The sequence below is a fragment of the Zonotrichia leucophrys genome, chromosome 4, assembly GCF_028769735.1.
Source record: "Zonotrichia leucophrys gambelii isolate GWCS_2022_RI chromosome 4, RI_Zleu_2.0, whole genome shotgun sequence".
Taxonomy (NCBI): Eukaryota; Metazoa; Chordata; class Aves; order Passeriformes; family Passerellidae; genus Zonotrichia; species Zonotrichia leucophrys.
Window position 1 is genome coordinate 29,954,297 of NC_088173.1, and position 23,535 is coordinate 29,977,831.

Consider the following 23,535-nt stretch of genomic DNA (forward strand, 5'->3'; position numbering starts at 1 on the left):
AGCGCTCCCCGAGCTGCGCTCGCTCGCGTTTCCGTCCCAGCCTGGCGCAGCGCGCTGCCCGCAGCGCCCTCGGTGGCCGGAGTGTCGGAGCGGGCCCGCGATTGCCGGTCCGCTGGGCCCGAGCGAGCCAAAGCACTGATGTGGGCGGCAACGAGCGCTGCCCTCCTAAGACTGGTGTTGCTGCTGGTCAAAGCCCGCTCTGGAAGTCCAAGGCACTGCTGCCTGGGCTAGTGTTCTCTGAAGTTCTTACAGTCCACTACTAAAGTCACCACAGGCAAATGCGAAGGAAAAGCAGGACCTCTCACCACAGATGTGCATCCACCTTTCAGCAGCTTGGAACAGAGCCTTGCTTCTTATAATTAGATTTTAATGTTAGGAGGCTTGATTACAAGCGTAACCCCTTATGTTACTTAGTAAGAATTCTCAGTTTCTTTCCTTGTCATTTTCTTTGCTCCTTTCAAGTAGGCTCTTCTTTCTGATGTTGCGACACACCTTACAGACTTTGCACTTGGGGACTTTCACTGATTAAATCCATAAATTACACATCTCAGAGCTAGTGCAATAATCCTTTCAGCAAATAGTTTTAAGAGACATATAACCTCTCTTGCAGGTAAAAGGCAAGGTCCTTGCTTTCCTGCTGGGGTGACTGCAGTCATTCACACAGAGACTGTGGCCATTTGTCACCACAGAGAGGTGACAGAGGCACAGCAGAAAGTCAGTCCCTCGTAAAACAGGTGCCTCCTCTTCTTCTGTTCTTGCTATCAAACTACAAATTGCTGTGGGATGGCACAGGTTCCTAAAAATGGCTTCACAGCCCTGCAATCCCCTGCAACTGCAGCAATGTTCATCACTGGCCAGTGTGTAGGTCTACCCAGAGCTCTTCCCCATGTGCCTGTGCAGATGTACACAGCCAATTTTGACTGAATAGTATTATTATTATTATTATTATTATTATTATTATTATATAGTTTTGCATTGTGGGACTGAATATGGTAATAAAGTTGTGTATTCTGTCTCTTTGAAAACTGCCCAGCAAGAGCTGATGGGCTAGTTGGGGTTCCCCCTGTGCTGCTTGTGAGGCCAGAATCAGGATGCTGCAGGAGTGAAATGGGTGGGCAGGGGATTACTAACAGTTATTTCTGAAAATTAATGGATGTGTGAGGAGTGCCCTGAAAAAATTGCTGGTACAGAATCACCCCTGAGACATCAGCTAGATATCAGCTAGGCAGGAAGATGGCAGTTTTGTAACCAGTTTCACAAGGTGTCCTGAAAGCAAGATGTTGCTGTATTTAATCCACTAGGCAAGGGGGAATACTTCCAATAAATTAGAAACACCCTTTTATCTTTTTTTTTCCTTTTGTGTATGCCTGTGTGTCCTCTGGACACTGGATTATTTTTCAAATTTCTTTTAAAACTGTAAATACTTTGTTATTTTTGGGTTTTTTTTTTTTTTTTTCAAATGAAGTACTGCTGTCTCTTGCAGAGAGTTGTTGAATCCTTGCCTCTGCATTCCTAATGCTTCATGTGTTTGCCAGTCCACTCAGCCCTTCCAGGCAAGAAGTTGAAGGTCCACTTTTTTATGGTACAAACAGCATCACTTGACAGAAGAAGTCGGAAGGGCACAGTCTGGTTGGGGCTTGGAAGAGTTTAAACCCAAGAAAGGACTTATATTCAGGCTGCCCGACCCCTGAAGTTAGGAGGTAAAACTGTTTGCTCTGTGATCCTCATATAGATACAAGACAGGCGGCAGGATCAGACTTGCAAGGGATTGGGGCAAGTGATTCCATGAGCAAGCAGGAAACACCACTAATGGGTTTGTGGATGGGAGGAAGAGGAGCACTGTGCTTCTTCAGAATATGGGCACTGTGTCTGCAATAGGTGACATCAGACTAGCATTTGAAGGTACTTGGAATATAAACTTGGTTTTTAGCCAGGCCAACAGTTTAGAGCCACTGCTGTTCTAAACTTGAATTACTGATGTGCCAATGGCACTGCATGCTCCTCTCCCATTCCAGGAGCCAAGCATGTAGGTGGTGGTGGGGCTGGGCTACGCCTGTCAGGGTCTGAAGCTTCCTCTCCACTTACTGTGGCATTCCTGAATTCTTGCCCAGATTGTGCTGTTTGGATTTCCACAGTGCAGGACATGCTGAATCTCAAAGTTTTGGCTAGACAATTGGAAGTGCACTCAGCCTCCTTCCTGCAGGAATACAGGACTCAGCTGAAATACCTACATGAGCCTTGTTTTTCAGGAAGAGGCTTTGTGACCTTCTGTAGCAGGAAAGAGGCAGCACTGACCTCAAGGCAGTAGTGAAGGATGATTTTTCCCTGGGAAGATTGTCCCATTTCTTAAGGAAGGCCGGTGAGTAACAGAGATATTTCAGGCAGTAGCTGATGCGGCACAGGGATGGATATATGATGTGTGCAAAGGCCATATTGTAGACCTTGGTGGTAGTGCTGCAAATTCCTCCTGCACCACAAAAGTGAGTCTTCATGAGCCAAGAGAGTGTTTGAAAGGTGTTGGGTTGGCACTTGGCAGCGGCAAAGGGCTCTGAATGTCATTCTCCACCTTCCACATTTCTGGATCAGTATAATCCCACCAGATAGCATTTGTTCTGTGTTGGATTTCCTGGCTTGCTGCCGTAGGCTGCTGTCACTTACACAGGACTGGAGTATTTACAGCAAGCCCTAAGGGTGTGCATGTTGGGTTTCAGGTATGGGATAAAGTGGTCTGTGATGTGGCAGTGCAAAGGTTGGGATAAATGCTGTGCTGAGTAGTGAGGGCTTGAATTGACAGCCACTCCTTAGGCCTGGGGAGCAGGAGTTGATGTCTGGCATGGGTAACAAGGAAGCTAAAGCTTTGCATAGTACTGAAAGGATTTGAAAGGGGTCATCTTCTCAACATCTTCTGAATGAGGCATTGGAGAAGACATTCTGTGTTGAGCTAGCAGTATAGTGGAGTCTACACAAAAACTAGGGATCATGCAAATGGTGTTCTTATTTTGTAGATTTTTTTGTTAATTCTGTGTCCTTTGCTTTGTGCAGAGGAATTTCTACAGCTGACATGAGTTGTCTGGGCATTTAGTCCCTCAGAATTCTCAGTGTTTTCTTTGTCTCTTGCAGCTGAAGAACACTAAATTGAGATTGGATGACTGGGTGATAGATAAGAAGGGAAAAAAAACGGAGGTTGGGAACCCAAGAGTGGAGCAGCAAGGGATGTGTGGGAACCCTCTCCATAAAGTGATATCCATTAATGACCTCATAGATGGCAATATCATTACAAATGCTTATGGTTTATGTTTCAGCAGATCTGGTAGCTTCTCCCAAAGTGACATAATGGAGATCTTTGACTCTAAAACTGCAGTTGACAGTCGAATCCAAATTATGGCTTCAAAACACTGAAGTTGGCCGCAGTCCACTTAATTTCTGTAATAGCCTAAGGCAGCTTTTAATAATTGACCTCATTTTCACAGAATCAAAATAGTTTAGGTTGAAAGGGACATCAGGACATCATCTGCTCCAGCCACCTGCTCAACATGCAAATTAATCTACTTTTATTATACTCAATTAAACAAAAATCAATTTCAAGAAAAGAACAAATATTACCAGTTTCTTTCAGCTTGCAGTGTGACACTGATGAGTGGTGGGGAGTCTGGATTTATAGGAGGAAACATTTAGGTAATCTTATGAGCAGGTATTATTATTATGAGAGGTGTTAAAATACCTGCCTAGCTTTTAGATCTGGGGAACTGAACCAGATTGTAATTATCTTCCACACAGCACAGACAGAATTATTAATCACTCTACTCTCGTGTGGCCAAATCTACGCCCATATGACTCCAGTGACACTACAGCTGGGGCTTGGACACAGTGAGTTGTCAGGTGTTGTGAAAACAGAATAAAGCAGCAAACTGCTTGGTGCACAAATAGGACCTTGTATTAAATTTACAGGGCTAAAAGCTTAGAAAATGCTGTATTTCACTTTTAAGTTGAAGGTACTTTTTGCAGAAACTTAGTCTGTCATTTATGGAAACACTTTTTAGGAGAGAAATTCATTTTCACCTGGAAGGATTTCAAGAGAAGCTGTTAAACCAGTAATTTTTCCATACAGAAGTTCATAAAGTAGAGAAAGAACACAAATAGAGAGAATTTAACTCCTGCATATACTTCGTTTCCTTCTGCTGCCTTCCCACATATTCAGGCTCATTATGTCCCTGTGGCAACTCCAAAAGATGTATAAATAGAAGATAAATTCTAAACTAACCAACTGCATATGTTTGTCCCCACTTTTAATTCTGCAGTCACATTGAAAAGTGCATTCCACAGTTTGTATTTTCCCTTTTCTTTTCCTGTCCCTTACCAATGCCATTCTTCCTTGCAAGTTCTTTCTGCGCACACGTTGCAGGCATTCATCGCCTTGTCATTTGGAGTGGCACTCATCTCTAAAAATGTTGCTGTCTGCAACCTCTTCTTGGGAAAGCCATCATGGGTTCCCTTTGTAGGCAGTGGAGCCCAGAAGGTAGCTCAGCAGACCAGATGCAGGTTGGAGTACATTGAACTGTGCTCTGAATGCCTTTGCTCAGATCTCCATGGCTTGTGAAAGGAATGCAGGGCGCTGTCCTCACCTGCAGAGATCTGTGTGCCAGTTTCCTGTATGTGGTGATGAGCGTGGCTTTACTAATGTTTAACCAGGTTATTCTGCTCACCTTATGTACACGGGTTCAGCCCCTAAAGATGTCCTCAGTAATGGAGCCATCATTCCTGGGAGGGATGGTTCATTCATTCCATGTAGCTGCAGTCTCTGGTGGCCTTTCGAGCCCTCTGCACTACACACAAAGCTAGGCAGCAGCATGTGACTACTGATTTCCTTTAGTCAGAGAGCACTGCTGGGGCTGCAATTCCCTAGTGGAATTGCATTAGAGGTTTCCTCTCTAAGTACTGTGCCTTTCAGAATTGCTTTCCAACAGCACACTGAATGGTCTAAGTGGGGAAGGGAGTTTTAGCAAGCAGTCAGTCATCAATAGTATCCTGCTCTTAAGCCAAGGTAATGATGGCTAGTTGGAGTGTGCCTGCATTTTCCCCAAGTGCCTGCAGGTCTGCTCCCTGAGTGCAGGTATGTATACGTGTGCAATTGCCCTCATCATGTGCAGCCAAGCCGGGAGAACAGTGTGTTTATAGAAACTGTCCTTAAGAGCGATTGCCTCTTGAAGGAGTAGAGCCCATATAAGAGGAGTGGGACTGTCTCCAGCCAGCCCTGGGAGACGATGCTGAGAGCATATTGAAAAGCTGTCTTCAGCAAAGGCTTGCCAGTTTCACAACTCTGTTCACTGTTCCTATTGCACAGTGGGCTCTTTGACGCAACAGAAAGAGCTGCCTTTTTTTTTTTTTTTTTTGCTTCCTCTTAAATCCGCCTGGCCAATTTAAAGCTTGTGGATATTTCTTCCCCCTCGGGGAAAGCCTGTGTGAGGATTTTCTTTTTTAACAGTTCATTCCGTGAAACCATTTTTTTTCTCCTTGTTTGCTGTTAGAAAATGTTGGAGCTGAACATAAGGCTTTCATTGCAGGTCAGTGACTGAACTCTTGACCAGACCATTTAACATTTGAGTGTCACTTTGGTAAGCACTGTCATTTGGGAGGAAAAAGCAAGTTAATAAGGCTGTATCGTGTGAGCCCATGTGTGCCTACTACTGGAATAGAAATCTTTTTATGTCTCCAGTGTCCGGGTTCTGTGTGGATGAATTTACAATCTTCCTTTTGTGGACAAATATACTGAATTAATATTTTAGCGAGCATTGAGGTAATATCACAGTTAAGTCTATATTATCTATATTATCTAATTCCTGAATGTCTCTACTCCCTTAAAATGCAATAAATCATACTATGAATTTCAAATATATAAAGTTCTGGGGTTTTTTTTTTTGCAAGGATTGTCTTTTTGAGTTTTAATTTTTTATTTCTTTTCTGCACACTTTACTGGGAAGTGTGTTATTCCTGGGCATATGCTGTCTGAAGGAAAGATAGTTATTTGCTACTTTGTATTTCTTCTTAGATTGCGATCAAGAGAACTAAGGAAGGATGTAGGCATATTGTTAATGTCTCTATTCAAGCTGTATTTGAGGTAAGGCGATTTTTTATCCTTATCTCTGAAATTAGACTATGAAGTAGATGCAGTATTTACTTTCATTATAGTTGCTAAGATTATCCTGTTGCTATTTGTTTTTCTTATTGATAAAATGTGTTTAGACTTGTCACAAAACTGTTCCTTCCCTATGTAAGAATGAAAATCCTGTATTTTTATTTCAACAATACCTACTACATATCTGCATGTTCCTATTAGCTTGTGTTCTCTGGATCAATGAAAGATCATTTTTTGTAGTTGCTTTGGATTTGTCCACTATGCTTATCATATTGCGTGGGAGTGAGTGGATTTTTTGACCTGGGTGGGCAGTCCTTATGCAAACTTTGTAAAACTGAGTTTCAAATTGTTTCCACTGTGAATCACTTTCCTTGTAAAAGAATTACTTTTATGGTAATGTTTAACTTGAGTAGAATTGTTTTCAAACATATACAATGTACTTTTTGTGTATTCTTTTTTAAGAGCAGTCCAAATAAAATAGTTATTCATATCAAGCTGTTTACTTCCTTGTGTACCTTATGTTGCTTCTTACAGGAAGTATATAGCTTTAAAAGGTTGAATCATTATTTTTGAGCATCAGAATAGCTGAAAGGTGTCACTGCAACATTGCCCAATGCAACTGCATTGAAAATGGATTTGTGTGGGAAACCACTATTGGTGAGTTATGATTAGTGCATGGGGAACTAGAAAATACTATTTCTTGTTCATATTTCTTTTCAAACAATTTAAGAGCTTGCCATTCAAGGGATGTTAATTTTTCTTTTCTGTATCAAGGTTGCAGTTTTTATAATTCAAGATTTTTGCTCATGCTTTCTATAGTTTTCTCATTATTGAAAGCAATCTATCTGAGTATTTGGGGCATCTCTTACAAGGGGAGTCTGCATCTTTTAAGGCAAACATGCTGTACTGCATGTCCAGAAACACTTTTGATCTAGCAAAATGTTTTAAATCTGTCTTGTTTGGCTCCTCACATCTCTGAAGCTGTTTGCTGTTTGAATTCCACCTAGTGGTAGCTCCATTTAGAAGTGTCCTTTAACAGTTTGTCAAGAAGTTTTTTTTTACTTGGGATGGGGTAAGGAATGATAGAAGGCAGAGTTACAAAGTTACACTAAACTATTTTTCATTTTATAGAACAAAAATATTTACCACTGTAAATATTTACAATATTCAAATGAATAAATTAATTCTAAGATATTTTTAAACCCATTGAGGCTTAACTTCCTTTAATCAACATTACACCAAATCTTATTATTTTCTGTCATCTTGTTTTTTGGAGTTAGAAATCCATATCCTGTCACAGTGCAAATATCTACTTTATGTCTGCAATCTCTTTTCTCTGTCAAAAAAAAAATCTCCTTTATTCCCTATTCTTAAAGTTATCTCAAGTTAAATGTTCCCTTAAAAACTGTAAATTAAGCAGTTTAATAAACTAATGCAGCCTTTATAGAACATGTTTTCTGAACCTTTTTATGAAAAAACTAGATAGGATCTCTGATTCACCATCCCTGGCAGATGATGTATTGGGCTGCCTCCCTTCCCTTCTGATCTCTGGTTTGTGAGGTAGCCAGTACTGCTTTCCAAGCCTTGTTAGACTCCCACCACGATGTGTTGACATTTCTATGGACATTACTTTGCCAGAAAACATGAATGGGGAAGGAGGATAAGTGATGTGTATGGCCTGGTGTGTTCTTTGGGATCTTTGGAGTCGATGCAATATCTTACTGGATTCCATCCTTCTTGCTCCCCAAGACTTACTGGAAGGCGTTCATTTTTTTCCATGAAGTTTGTGGTGTCAGCTTTTTACCTAGTCAATGTAGGAGAGCTCATGGCTTGCTATATTTCACCTTGCATGCCCCAAACTGGGCTCCTATTACCTGGTTAACTGAGTACTTGTTTTCTTACCTGTGTCTTGACAAGGAAAGGCTCATTAGTCTAAACCATGCACTATCCAAGAGAGGTGAAGTGGAAATGCACTATGAACTTTTGTTTGTAACAGTTAAAATCAGCAATGCACTTAGAAACACTTACTAAAAATATGGACAAAAAACATAAGGCAAAAATGCTGAATCTATTTACACCTAGCTTCTATTTTCTTTCACCCTGTCCTGCTGACTTGATCCTCTTCTGACAAAATTTTTTTGTTTGCGTGTAGCTTACCTTTCAGGTCCCATCTCCTGGAGAAAGCCTGCTCACAAGCCTCCATCAGTTAGTTGGTGGAGAAAGCTCTGTCACACTGCATCTTTGTCCACACCAGCATACCTCAGGTCATTTTCTGATTCTTGAAGAAACTCTCATTTTTTTATTCAGTTGCACTACAAAAGTTTTGAGACAGTGCAGTGTTAATCTTTCATCCTCAACTGTTTGTGTGTACCCAGATAAGATGTCATCATTGTCCTCAATGATTTCCTTGTTAGAGACTCACTGATATCTTTATTAGTGTAGGTGTTACATTCTTATACTTGACTGCTTAGTCAAAATAGGAGTAAATGTCTTCCCCTCCCTTTGGGACTTAGTTTGCAGAAAAAATGTCTTCATGGTGAGCTGTATTCTCTACCAACAAGTAAATTAACACATTCAATGTTGTGCAGAGCTCTGTCTTTCCTCTGACACGGAGACAGAAAGTTGATTGTCAGAAGATAGCAGAGAGCTGTGTGTTTTTTTGGTTTTGTTAAGGTACCTCACTGTTAGAGTAGTTACAGTTCTGGATTCTGTTTTCAGGTTCATCATCAACAGGTTTGTGTGTTTTAGGCTAAACTGTACTTTTTTAGCCCAGTTCCATGCCAATGGGAATGTTCTTAAAAGTACATTAGCACTGAACATTGTTTTAGGATCCTCTAGTTCCAACCCCCCTGCCATAGGCAAGCACACCTTCCACTAGATCAGGCTGCATTGCCTTGATAACAGAAAAATGTTACTGACTCACTTGGACATGAGCATCATCCTCCTAAAGTAACAGAACAGTGATAGAAACTCTACTGAAGTTAAATCCTCAGAACTGCTTTTTGCTTTTTCCTTTTTCCTCTCCATCATGTGTCTGACAGTGGTTTGACAATTTACTGGCAAGAAGACATGGAACAATATGCACTCCAGCAACATTGGAACAGTATGTAGATACCCCTGGGAATTGTTTCTACTGGAGATGGTTGGGCAGCAAGAGGTTTCTGGCTTATTATTTCTTAAAAGAATTTTTTTTTATAGCTGAGGCTATAAATAGTTGACAGTTCTTAAAATGAATAATCCCAGCTTCCTTTCCAGGATAAGAAACTGGATCAAGATTTTCAAAGCCAAAAGTCTGTAGCCCAATATATCTATTAATCATCTACTCATAATGTTGCTCAGATTTTGAGGCAAATCTCTTATTGTTCCTGTTTTGTGTATGGTGAAAAGACTCACACAGAATCTTGCCACTGTGCCCGTGGCAGAGCCAAAAGCTGGACTTTTATATCCTGCATTTAAGGTCAGATTTTTGCCTACTAGATTATGTTTTATTGTATAGCCATATTTAGAAATCAGAATCACTTAATTCAAACTAGTTGAGTGATCTGTAACTCCACCTGGTTTACTAAGAGATAATTTATTTTGAAAGTTGGCTTAATAAAGAATTACAGGCCAAAATGTTCAAACCACAGGAGTGATTGAATATCCAAAGGCCTCCCAGGCACATGCACCAAGGCAGAGAGCTTCAGAGAGTTTCATGTTACCCAGACCAGTACTGATGGTCAGTGGTTTGCGTTGCACTCACACCTTTTACTGGGATGTGAATGGTGAAAGGGAAGGAGATGTTCTGTCACCTGTGCTGCCATTCCTGCTACCGAGGTGGTACTTCAACTTCATCTGGGAGGGCAGAAAATTTCAGTCTTAAAAGTGGGATTTTAATACTTGTACAATTTTAAGATTTTTCCAGTATTTTCCCCTATGAATTGATTTAATAGAAGGTAGTTATGAAAGTCCTGGCCATGATCATAACAGAGGTAGACAGAGCTACATGTGCCAGGGATCAGTGGTAATCACTCAGTGAACCAAGTGGCTTCCAGTTTTGAGGGGTGCATTTTTATTTTTCAGCTTTTGTAGCCAGTCACCCAACCCCTGATGGGACAGTTAAATTTCAGCTTGCCCAGACCAGAGTATGTCTATATTTGTGTTCTTTGATTCATGTATCCTACAACTGATATTTTCATTAACATTTACAATGACCACGTACGTACTGTGTTTCTTCACAGAGAGAAACTTTGAGTTGTATTGATTTTGAAAGGAGGAGCTTTACATCAAATAGTCATTCCCATGTGTGCTTTTAATGTGGAGCCAGTATTTTAGGAAAGCATTCCTCTTCAGTTAGAATAGTCTGAAAATAAAGGTAATAGAGGTAAATTTTGAAAAAATGCTTTGTACAGGAAACTTTGTATTATTTTATTTGTGAGAAGGTGTAGCCTTTAGATTTCAGGGAAGAGATTTTAAATAAACTTTGGGAAATCTTGTAAAAAGCTATTAACAAAATATACGGTGGTGTGCATAGTGAATCATGTTACCTGCACTGCTTTTTTCTCATCATACTGCTATTTAGTAAAAAAACTGTCTGTAGGGAATATATAACGCATCATAATGTTACTTCTAATCCTAGCAAATTTAAACAGAAATATTTTAGATTAATGAACTTACAGCGAAAGTAGCAGTTGCTAGCTTAAAAATTGATACAGAGATTTGTTTGAGCCACAGGGATAGAAAACATGCCACTGACCTTTCAATTTACAGGATAGTGTAAGGTGATTTCATGAGATAAAAGTCAGTGGAGAAGTTTTCTGATACTTAATTGAACTATGTATATAAATTTATGAATTAATCTACTCCAAAAATATAGCGGCTTTCTCTGAAAATTGTTCAGGAAATGAAAAGCACTTACGTAATGTTAAAGGAATGAAAGGAAAATTTCTTAGCATTAGAGAAAGGAAAATAAAGCTTCACTCTCAAATCCTTAGGAACTAACTACACTAAGAAACTAGATCTTTGCAAATGTAAGGTACCTGCAAAACAGTTTTGAGAGCACATCTCAGAATCCCTTAAAAGTGTTGTTATGAATTGGTGGCCCTAGTTTTCTGATGGGGACAAAAAAAGTTCAGAATTCAGTGGGTATGGATGTCCGCATTTGTCCAGTGTGGTTTAGACTTTGTTTTTCTTCCCTGCTATTGGATCTGCCTTTTGCTATGACAGCCAGGTAGAAGAAGCTGAAGAAGGCTGCTGTTACACACCTTGTTGGCCAGCAATTCCAGGGAGTGGCAGGAGAGACAGAGCTACACGGGGCGCCTGCATGTGCTGTGCACTCCAGCTGCAGGAGTATGTGGGAAGCAGAGCACTTCAATTTCACCCAGGCACCACTTATACTGGAGTGCTGGTTCTTCCTGGTTAGCAAGGTGGGCTAGGTAGGCAAGCGAGGAAGTGAGTCACGTCCAAGGAAAATGTAAGCTTTTTTTAGAGATTTTACAGATGTATGTGACAGAATTTTTCCAGTAAATTCAGGGCCATAATTTTCTTACTTTCTTTCAAGCAGTTAATCTGCTTGAGTTGGTGAAAACAGGCTCATCTGGTGGTAAAGCTTTTTGGTTTTCTTAGGGTATATAAAGCTTCAGAGCCCAAGTAAAAAAACTTGCCTGGCAGCTACTTTGTAATATTGTAAACTTATTAAACATCAAGAGAAAAAGAGACACAAAAGTGTGGATTAGATTTATGAGTTAGGATTTAAAATAAAATCTCAATTTTACCTCTTTCCTAGGAGAAAGGAGCTTGTAAAATGCGTTTGAAAAGGCTTTGTATCTCAGTTGGCATTTTACTGAAGTAATCTTCATTTGTTTTCTAACCTCCATCACTGATAGCAATACTAAACTACTTGTTTAGTATTACAGTACGATTTCACTTTCATGCAACTCCAGCATGCCCTTTATGTGGGTCACATATTCCTCGTCCTCCTCTGTATTGGTCTAGCATTTCTAATTATTTCCATATTCATGGAGCTCAGTCACTACACAGCCAATTGAAACAGGCAGGCTGCTCAATGTCTTTTCCACTCCAGGAGTAATTTAATCAGGGAATGACTGCATTATTTTTTCAGAGAGCTGAACTGTGCATGCCAGGTGATCTGCAGTGGAGAAGAGCATCATTATTAAAAGGCTCAGACGTTCCATGCCATTTGTGCTTCTGTGACTTGTAGTGCAGCTAACGGTACTGTCCTGATGTTTTTTCTCATATGCATGATTCAAATGTAGTCAGTTAGAGGAGGTAGAAAAGAGGATGGATGTATCTGGGGACTGAATTTATGCTGCATGATACTGAGTTTCAAAGATGTGGCATCCTGTGAGATCCTTCATCGCTGCTGTATTTGTTTTACAGAGGTGCTGGTACTCACAGAGCAGATTTCTTTAGTTTCCTTTTGAAGTTCCATCCTAGAGTTAAAAAATCTTACATGGAATTTTGATATTGGTACATTCCCACATAAATATTTCAACTTTCATAAAGCAGCAAAGGAGAGATTTGGCTTTGGGGGGAAAGCCATCAGGGATCCATTATAATCTTCATCTGGGCTGATAATGTGCTCAGACAACCAGAGGGAATAGGTAAGCCTTGGCTGTCACAGGTACCTTAGAACCATGAGGATTTCCTTCCACTGAGAAGAGCCGAATGGATGTCCCTTGCTATCAAAGGGAGTCCAAGGGAAGGGTAAGCTCTTTTCCAAGAGTTACCAAGGAAAGAGAGAAGGTGTGGGTGATGCAGATCACAGAGTGCTTGTGTCATAAATAGCTGTGCTGTGTCAATTTCCTGCTGCTGGGGACTGTTATTTAGATGAACATTGGGTACAGGTGACAACTACATTTTTCTTTGGAGTCCTTGGGCTGGGCAAGTCCAAGCTTGCCCACAAGCTTGTGGAAGAATGGCACAGGTGAGGTGAGCATTGCCTTGAGAGTGCCACTGCAAAACTATCCTGAGGGCCCCTTTCAACCTGGTATTCTATGATTATATGGTTGCTCAGTAAGACTTTTCTGCTGTTTCTTTTAGGAGTTGTGTTTAGAAATTGAATAGAAATTGAAAAGATTTAGGGATTCAAATAATGAGAGTCAAATTGTGTCCACAGCTCCTCTCTGCTGAGTATGCACGATCATAAAGATGATTGGTGATAAAATCATCTGACTCTTAAAGTCACCGAGTCAGTTAGACTCTGTCTAACTGATACTTGAACCTTTACAGTGGCATGTTAAAAGCTTTCATGTTGGTCTAGACTTCTTTAGTTTCTTATTTCCTCACTGCAGCTGCCATGGGCATCTCCAGTCTGGGCACATTTCCCCCCTCCTATTTGAAGTACATAGACATTTTCCAATTAATATTTATGATAACATACCTGTGGAGTGAGAAAAACTCCCACCTTCTAGAGGTGATATTCTGATCTAGAGGTGAATTCTGATCTTTCACCTTGAGATTTTTGGAGAAGCAGTATTCAGCATATTAATAGTGATGCTAATTCTTACACTGCTAGGGTTGAATTTGGATTGTCCAATTCCAGATGCATTTCAGTTCAATATCTTGTTATGCTTCCTTGCGTGATAGTGAGAAGAAGAAGCCACAGCAAGTTATTTCATCTTAAGTATGTATCCACTTCTGTTTATTTTCAACATCTTATCTAGATGCATAATACAGTGGACATCATCATTATTGTCTTTGCTACAGCTGGAAATATCAAGAGGAAGACAGGGAAATGACTTGCACAGGATCATCTTACCTTCAGGAAGGAGACTTGGCTTGCTGCTGTTCAGTCCCATAATATAGTGACATATATATCTGTCATGTAGGAGTTGATCAGGAGTATCTTCCAGACCAGTTTCCAGACTCTTTCCTTTGGAAAGATATTGGAACCTGCATGTGGTGACCTAGAAAGTGCAGCAGTGTTTTGGAAAGTTCTGATGTGCTGCACGCTTGTCACCTCAATGCACTGAGAGCTTTTGCTCTTTCTTACAGTATTCTTTTGTTTTTACTCCATGGGCTTTCTTCAAGAGAGGACTTATTTCCCTATATGAAGGCTGTAGTGTACTTTTGCCTGATGAATGACACAGCTTCTGAGCTGTTGCTCCTCAGCTTATGGTACACACTTAATACTAAACTTTTGGTCTTTCTCATCAAACTGATGTGTATGGTCAGTAGCAGTTCAAAGCAAACATTTCAGATCTCTTAGGACTGAAACAACAAAGCCAAGCCAAAAAAGTGTTACCAGCACTTTTTATATTGCACAGGACAATTTCCATTCAGCTATATCTATTTTCTGGCTAAATATTTATTTGTTTTCCTTGGATATTACATCTTTTTCTTAATTTTGATCTCTTTAAATTTTTTTACTCTCTTTCATCTTGCTGGTGTTGCAGATTAAAATGAATTCAGTTGCATTCCTCAAGATTGTATCAAGGTAGAGGAGAAGAATTTCTAAATTGCATTGTTTTTCAGATCAGAAAGCAACTATGACATGAAAACTTATCAGTGGAGAAGATCTGTTGCAATTTACAGAGGAAAAAACAGCTGATGTCTTTGTGTTATGATACTTATGTCAAAATTAAAGCCTGAGTCTGCATTTGGTTCTACATAAGCTGCAGCTAGAATTGGATTTTTGACAGTTTCCCAAGCTAAAACTGACATGGAGGTGCCTTTGTTTTCACAAGTTCCAAAATAGCTGCTTTAAAATTAATCCAGAGAAGGCTGAGGTGATACAGGAGGTAACACAGAAATGAAAAGCTTCTGTCTTGCCCAGTGTATTATTCATCAAGCCTAGGATACCAAACTGGGCTGAAGTATCACCACTCTGATATATTGACACTTATTGTCAATACTGTACTTCTGTCTTCTCATCTATTGAATAATCCTGTTTAATGCCCAGAAATGTAAATTTTTACTGAAATCTGGTAGGTCCCAGTAATTTAATTTTGACTCCTGTTGAGACAAGGCAGCGATTGTATGTTATTATTATGTTTCTGCCTTTTTGGTGCTTCATACTTTGTGTCCTCATACCTGTCTCCAGAACACAGTCTCTTAGGCTGAATATCTGCTTTTGTCCAGGTTTCCACCAAGTGGACAGCCTCTCTCTTAGGCTGGCCTAAATTGTGATGTACTTACCACAATAATTTTCATCTTTCCTCAGGTATTTCAGTATGTGCAGTCCTGGCAGCCTGAACTTGATGCCTCTTTCCCAGGTTCATTTCATTTCTCCTATTTTTTCCTCTGTCTCAATGTCTGATTAGTTTGATACAGTTCACATAACTGCATTGTGCTGCTGACTGTGTTATCTCTGAGTAATCCAAGACACGCAGACTGACATTTGATTTTCAGTGGAATAGCAACTGGGGAAGAGGTCTGGTTTGTCTTCACAAATATATTCACATGCAACCTATATTGTCATACATTATTTGTGCAAGGATAGGCTGAAAAGCTTCTGAAAGATGGAAAATAATAATAAATTCCTATGAAGTAATATTGGGGTGCTTGGCAAGCAGTGCAGATATGTGCCATGGCCCTGAACTTCCACATGGTAGAAGGAAACACAGTGAGGCTGACAGAGATCAAAGAAGTAACACTGATAACATATAAAGAACTGGCAAGATCCTCTTCAGTTTCTGCAGAGGAATCTGAGTTCAAGCTTTTAAGGGATGTTTATTGTTCTCTGTCTCAGGAGCTCAGTTAGGAGTCCAGAGTGCTGAGCTGAGGTGTGCTTTTGGTCAGAGAGCAAGCAAATTTATGTCAGAAATTTCCTCAGAAAATGATTATGCCATATGGCTTGTGGGAGATATCTAGGCTATGTTTTGACCTTATATTTCAGGCTCTGTTGCTGCTCACCATGGCAATGGGAACTGTGGGGAAATGCTGGTCATAAATAAGCACTGATACCTTTGATTCAACTGCATCACAGGACAGGTGACCTGTGTCTGAAGTGCAGAGCTATGGGTCTGGGGAGGGAGGCAGACAGTCAAAAGTCTATAGGGAGGAAGAAAGCCAGATAGAGACACCTGCCTAGGGTCAGAGAGAAGGACTAAGCTTTCATGTGGGGATGTGTCCTTTCTGATGCTTTTTTTTTCCTGCTCTGGTTTACTAGGTTCCAGTAAACAAATAAAATATGTTCTCTTTTTAATGTAGCTTGGCTGAGTCACTATATTTCATAACAGTCAGAGGTGCCCAGAAAGTTTGTTGTAGCTGGATCCGGGCCTATTGGACTTGCTCAGATAAACAGACTTGGTGGAAAGAGGAGTGTTAAGAGCTTTCTAACCCAGCCTACCTTTGGGAAGAAAAAAAGCTGGTAGAGACTGCACAGGGAAAGTAAGAGAGCAAATTGAGTGAGAGTCCCTGTGTACTCATCACTCCTTCCTGGGGAGAGGTGTGGTTCTCGTCCAGCCCCTGTTGAGCTCTCTAAGGCGCTCCTGATGTTCTCTGCAGATATGTATGTCTTGAACATGTGGGGAGTTTTGTTGTTTTGTTGGGGATTTTTTCCCAAACACATTTCAGAATCCAGGCCAGCTGCTACAGCTGCTTCCCTTCAGCAAAACCGCTTCAAACCATGCTGAGGTTTTGTGGCTCTTTGTAGCTGCAAACCTACTCACAGCCAATTTCCTCACTTTACAAGGGTATTTTAGCAACATAGTAATTCTAAGTGGTTCCATAAGTCCCCTCATCTTTTGCCTTCATTTGTTTACTCCTCACTTCTTTCTTCCAAATATATTTTTCCATCCCTTTAGCAAAGCCAAGTGAGTCCATAGTGCTCCAACAAAGGTATATCAATGTTGATGGAGGAGACTGGAGGAATGCTTGAGGACAGCACAATCCATCATTTAACCCAACCCCTTCTGATTCCTAGGATGCAGATTTCAGCAGAGTGGTTCGTTTTCTCACAACCATATGGCTTCTTTGCATGCATGTGGTCTGAGCATTAAGCAGCAGCAATCAGAGCCAGCAAACAGCCTGATGCATTAGGAAATCTAGACTGTGCTGCTTGTTTACTTGGATTGTAAATGTCATCTTGGCAAGTGATCTCCTGTCTTGCATACACCGTTTGTAAGTTGATTGCTGAGCTTAAATGGCATCAGCTGGGTAATGAATTTTAAGGTTTGTGTTTCTGTTCTTTAGTGACCCTGGGCACATGACATGAAGGTGCAAAGCACCTCTGAAGCTCCTTTCAGATGTTCAATCGAAGTGTATGTACTGAGCTAATCAGAGGGATTTGACATTTTGCTATTGAATAGATTCACTAAGGACTAAAAAAGATATTACTGTAATTTTCAATGAAGTCAGGCATGGACTGGTCTAAATAATGGCTCTGGTCAGATGGTCTACTTGCAATGTTCATTAATAGCAGTTACTACTGCTGTACTGATGTTTTGTATGCACAAAATGCTTTACAAAGAATCAGTACTGACATTCAGCAGATAATATTGTTCTATACCATGAAAAGAACATACTTTTTTTTTCTTTTATTTTTTCCCTTTCAAAATGAAACTAAAACTTCCACAATAAATCATTATGACCTTGGTAATAATTCAGTTTTTCCATTTAGGTGATACATAGATACTCTGCATTTTTTTTCTTTCAAGTAAAATTTGGTAAATAAGACAAACCCAAAGTCTCCTGATCCCCACACACAATGGCATTCCAGAATAAAAGAGAAAATTGTTGAGAACATGCCTGCTTATATGTGGGAAAATAGCAAAAGTTAACTAAATGTATGCAGCTATAAGGCTCTAAAAATAATTTTCATGTTGTGTCTGTACCTTTGAAATCTACCAAGGATGCATAAAATCAGATGTGTGAAAATGTTTGCTTTCCATCACTACAGCTGATTTACTTTTAGTAGGAAATTACAATTTGTAATTTCTTTCTCATTTGATTCCTCAGTAGTTACTGAAGTCAATGGTGTGACTTCCTCATGTTATCTGACAAATATTAATAAAGTGTTGTGTCAGTGTTCCTGATTTTATGTTCCCTTAAATACAGAGTGTTTTGTCTCTGGCACAGGTAAGTGTGTCTTGACAGTTTTCAGTTACAGTAGAACTAGTACTACACATTACAAATGTTCCTCTTCTAGTATCATGTCATCATTACCTTAACTCCTTGTGGAACTTCCCCTTTTTCAAAGGAAAAAAAATTTAGTGACTATCCCAGTAATATCCTTTTTGTAAGATTTTTTTTTGGTTACATGTTTCAGTATCTCCAATGAAACTCAAAGTTGAGCTCTATTTTCACAGTGAACCATCTCCTTTTAGCATCTCCTTTCAAGTAGTCTGTGCACTGCTTTAGTTGTGTGAGAAACCTTATCTAGATACGTCATTGTCACCCTGGTGAAAAAAACCAGTGTGTCCTTTAGAAAGCCTCCTCAGTGTTGCCAGGGATGGGTGCAGTGTTTCCAGCTGAGATTGACCAGGTGTTTATTATACCAGGAAATGGCCATGCTGGGGTCTTCTAAATCATGCACTTCTGGTGTAGAAAATATTTAAACTGTATAACTGGGCTGTCTTCTGTGGGTGTGGTGGAAGCATTTTTTCATCATTTCGTGATTTTTTTTCTGGTCAGCTTTGCAGACTGAATGGATCACACCTGAGAACTGATTTGTCTAATGATCCTGCATCTTGCAGGATTGTGCTAAAGTGTGTGTTTGAGCTGAGGGATGGCTGTGTTTTGCCAGTGCTTTAGAGCTCTGGCAAACTTTATTTCTTCTCAGGCCATAAAATGTGCTGCTAACAAACGCTCTATTGCACGAGCCTCTAGTGCAGTGTGTATTGAGAAAGACTCTAAGATTGAGATACTCTGGAAAAGGAAGCTGCCTAAAAGAAGCAGCCTCCTTTTCCACCCATTACATCTAGTTGCCTTTAGTTTTGCCCACTTTGGCTGGACACCAGGGACCCATATCTACAGGGACTTCCATGTGCAGTTTCAGCATCTGAGGAAGCCACTTCTCAGCTGCTCCTCTTGTCTCTCTTCAGGCTGGGAATCCTTTCCTGCCTGTGCTAATGGATATAGAAGGTTTATCCTATAACTGCAGGCTGGGGGTTTTGTGTGTAGCTGCCCTCCTTAAACTGCAGCTTTCTGCTTGTAAAGGAGAATGTGCTTGGAGGGAATGAATTTCATGGGCCTTGTCTTCTGGAAGTCAAGGAGTGTGTAGAGCCTCCACCCAACAAATGGTGCACACATCAAAATAATCATCCTGAAGGTGTGCCCTTCTTAAAAGAAGGGGGTGGAAAATGATGCTGTGAGATCATGGCGCGGGTATTTACCTCACATTTACTCTTCAAATTCCTCCTAGTGCTCCTGTGTGACAGACTCATGTGAAATTCCAGATCTGCCAACAATGAGGAACTTCACTGTGTAGCTGCAATATGTGCACAGTATTTAGTTTTACACTCCTGATTTTAAAGGCTAGATGAGATAACAGAGTTCTAATTTCAAGGTATTTACCATTTTCTTACCCTTTTTCCTCTGGGCTGGAGTCACAATTTGTACCATATTTAAGGTTTCCAGGCTGATTGCCAGCACTAATTCCTCATTTCAGTAGACCAGCCAAGTTGGTTCTGCCAGGGCCTCTGAAGTGGCCTGCACATCTGTTAGAGAGAAAGAAGAAGCTATGGGCCATCATCTGGTATTGGACGCCTTCCTGTCATAGCAGATTCATTGAGGGCCCAACTGGACCTGATTTCTACTGAGCAAACTTTTGAACAGTAAGGAACACAATTGTTCTGGGAAGGTTTGCTGTGGAGAAATAGAAAATGGGTAGGAAATGTGCAAGGAGTGATAGGAAATTGTGTAGCTTTCATCTGGAGCAGACCCCACTGCCTGGGAGCTTGGACATTCTGAAAGGAATGCAGCAAGACCCCAGGTAGAGCAGTTGGCTCTAACATCACTGATAATGAAGGAAATATTTGCCTCTGGAAGTTGGGATTAAATTGCTTTATTTCTTTAACCATCTGTTTGAAATAGCTTCTTACCATCTTTTTTTCTTTCATCCAGACATTACTTTTATATCAATATGCCACATTTTGCTGTCCTAAGAGCTTCTCAAAGGCCTGCTATTTTTAGGCTTGTAATAATGGATGTGTGCATGACTCCTCAGCTGGCAGTAGCTTATTAACTCAGACTGGTGCCTGGTTCTTGCATCTTTTTATATTTTGAGTCAACTGTATCTTTTGAGGTAGAATATTTTAAATAAGCAGAAGTAGGTGTACAAAACCAAAGGGGAGGCCAAAACCATCTGATTTTCATTATATTCTTTCCCTTTTCTGCTGAGTGCATCTTGGGTGTGTTGGACTTGCTGGAGATACCGGAACTATTGCACTGTACAGGTTGGCTGATGTCTTTTAATCCTGTAAAAGTAACTGAAGTTAGAAATAAACTGAATAAACAGTAGGACACTGGATTACTCTTACAGGGGGCAAGTCAGTGTGTAAAAGCTATCAGAAGGGTTTCCACTCCCTAGAATGTTACCTTAGCTCAGTTGTGGCTGTAATGAACACACTGTAATTACTTAAAATAAGTTAATTGGCATTGTGTGATGGTTCTTCAGGTGATTAAGTTAGCCAGGTAAATTCCCTAGGCTCCCATCAGGAATGTGGCTAGATGAAGTCCAGAAGACAATTCAGGAGCTAAGTGCAGGAGCCTGACTTTGGGTAATGTAATAAATGAGATCTCTCAGCAGCATGTCTCTTACAGTAAACAAGGGAGAGTTCTGCCTATGATTGTCTGTAAGATAATCATGTTCTTTGAATTTTCCAGTTATTTACATATAATACACTTTTCTTTGTCCTTTTTGACTGCAGCTTAATAGAATCAAGTACTGATCAAGAAGAGTAGCTATTGAAATTGATTGTCCTCTTTCAGAAGTAGCTAAAAGCAGTACCTACATATGTAGTAGTATGCAACTTCTCAGAGAAGGAGATGGGAAAATGCCAATTTTGAAGCAATGAAAGTCAAAATCAGGGTAAAAATCCAGAGAAGGAATGAAGGAAAGTAACATTTCCCAAACAGAAGAATTATTTCATATGCATATCTGCAAAAATGCAAACTTATGCTTGGGGAATAAATTGATCATCAAAATCACAAATTTATGCTCAGGGAATAGATCAATCATCAAAATCACAAATATTAAAAAGATTTCTTTCCTGGACAAGATTTTTTTTTTCACCTTTCAAAGCACTTGGTATCCTCTAAGAGATGCAATGTAAACCATTACATAGATGGCTGATATCATCTTCTCTATCAGGCAATTTTTCTTAACTATATTTTCCTTTAAGAACATAGGGATTTCCCACAGCTTCTTCAGTTTCACTGAAGTTTTTGTCACGCTTTCAATGCAAAGTTTGTTGTGAAGGGTACGTGCCACAGGAGAGAATTAAACCACCAAAATCCCCTGTGCATGCACCAACCTAAGTGCTTAAAACTTCTCCCTGTCTGTGAATTTTGTTTGAACCAGGGATGACTTGCTTTTTACCACATAGTCCACATTCACATGCTGAGACCATTTGCTCATATTTTATTCTTTCCTGTAGGAACTTTCAGCTGCTGTTTAACAGCTAACATGTTCCACCAACAGTTACTTTCCTTCCTCTTTCAGACAAAAGGCTGTTAAATTCTCTTGAGATTTGTCCTTAAGATGCCAGTCCTGGAAAACTGCCTGTTATTTTGACTGCATTTGGAAAAAGGAAATGCTTTTACATCCATAGGAGAACGATTTTTCTTTTAGGGACTAATGAACTATTTGTAGTGAGACATTTCACTGCTGTTTCTAATAGCCCTTGTTGAACCCTTGCCCTGTGATAACAGAACAACACAGGGAAAGAAAGTAGTGGAGATGTAGGGAGTTAAACTGAGTTAAGCTGCCATGAGTTGGTACTGAAAATGGTATGATTTTAATATTCCACAGAGAACTGTGGAATATTAAAAGGAGGGAATGGAAGAAAACTGTAAAGGCACAGCAGCAATTTATTCTTTTTTGTTTCATTAGCTTACACAGCTGTGCCAGCACACATCCTAGCCAATCTTTGTTAAAATAAAAATAATGCTGTCATTTGCAGACAGGTTTCCATGTGGAGAAAAACAAAGACTCTGTAGCAAGAAGCTTAAACTCATAAGGAAATTTCTTTACTTCATGTATTCTGGTAGGCTATGAGATTACACTTTTTTCTCTATTCCTGTTTTCTGACAAACATTGCACCTAAGGAACAAGGATAAGCAAAAAACTGTTTTCTTAAAAAAATTTAACTATCCTTTAAAAAAATAATTGTTTCCATCAACTTTGACACAAAGTTACATTACACCAAGTCAGATACTTTCATGGTACAATGAGGAAAAATGTTACAGAGTAAGATCATATTGCATGCATTATTTCATAACTTCACATGAAATGGTTTTGCTTCTGATTGAAGCCTGAAGTTCTTTCAAAGGATGGGCTCTTTGTAACTTTTCAGGAAACGCTGAGCTGACTGCAGGGTGTACCTCTCCTGTGTAACAAAAGGGGAAAAAAGCTCCTGCTGATAGGGAAACTGGCTTTACTTATGTCATCAATCAGCTCTGTGTTAGGGAGCCAGGATGCCTCTTGTGTAAACTGTTAACATTTAATGTATTTCTAGCTAAATGACTGGGTTTAAGAGCTATTGACAGTATGCAATAACTGCAATTAAAATCTCCTTAATAAGCTACAGTTTTAATCCCAGATACCAATACAGTCAATGAGGGAACTGAAATTTCTTAAGGACCAATGAGAAATTATGTTTATGGCTGTAATTTGGTATATCAAAGAGGTGTAAAATAGAATATCAGACTACTTGTTTGAATTACTTGTTAGAATTGCTTATAAAGCAATTGAAGGATAGATTCCATTTTTAATATGATTTGAGGATCAGAGATGAAAACTCAACCAAAGCAACTGTGATTAGGTGTCTCATTAACACTTGAAAATGTGGCTCGGTTTAACTAAAGGATATAGAAATGTGAAGACATTTTTCATAAATTTAAAAGAATATTTTTTTCTTGTAGCCATTTGACCAAAAGCAGTTTTCTGTGGACCTGTGTGCATTCTGACACCTTCAAAGATACAGAAACGGACAGGCATTGGAAATTTGAAGCCCTATGATTTGTTAAGTTAAAACAAAGTAGGCATTCTCAGCCTATTGGAATATTTTATTAAAAAATAAATCTATATAAGTAATGAAATATCATACAATGATAAACATCTTCATTCTGTTGAAATCAATCAACCTGAATGAAAGGTTGTAGACAGCTCTGTTTTGCAAGATAGTTCTTTAATTTTCAGTTGTACTCAGGTTTGGCATTTTTAAAATTCCTTTTTGGAAGAAGAATTTCATGGTCAAGTGAATAGAAAACTGCATAATATTAAATATAAAAAAAGC

At 39.7% G+C, this 23,535-nt stretch overlaps 1 protein-coding gene across 4 annotated transcripts in view; it reads left to right on the forward strand.

Moving 5' to 3' along the window:
- Positions 1 to 5,449: 5,449 nt before the first annotated feature.
- CSGALNACT1 (chondroitin sulfate N-acetylgalactosaminyltransferase 1) overlaps positions 5,450 to 23,535 on the forward strand; it is a 42,170-nt gene continuing 24,084 nt past the window's right edge. The window contains exons 1-3 of one of the 4 annotated variants that reach the window (XM_064710979.1): positions 5,450 to 5,561; positions 6,047 to 6,115; positions 12,234 to 12,343. The gene's annotated coding sequence lies outside the window, so the exon portion shown is untranslated. Of the gene's footprint in view, positions 5,562 to 6,046; positions 6,116 to 6,737; positions 6,791 to 8,362; positions 8,398 to 12,233; positions 12,344 to 23,535 lie in introns of those variants that run through there. The other 3 variants (XM_064710980.1, XM_064710982.1, XM_064710983.1) reach the window with 3 other exon arrangements.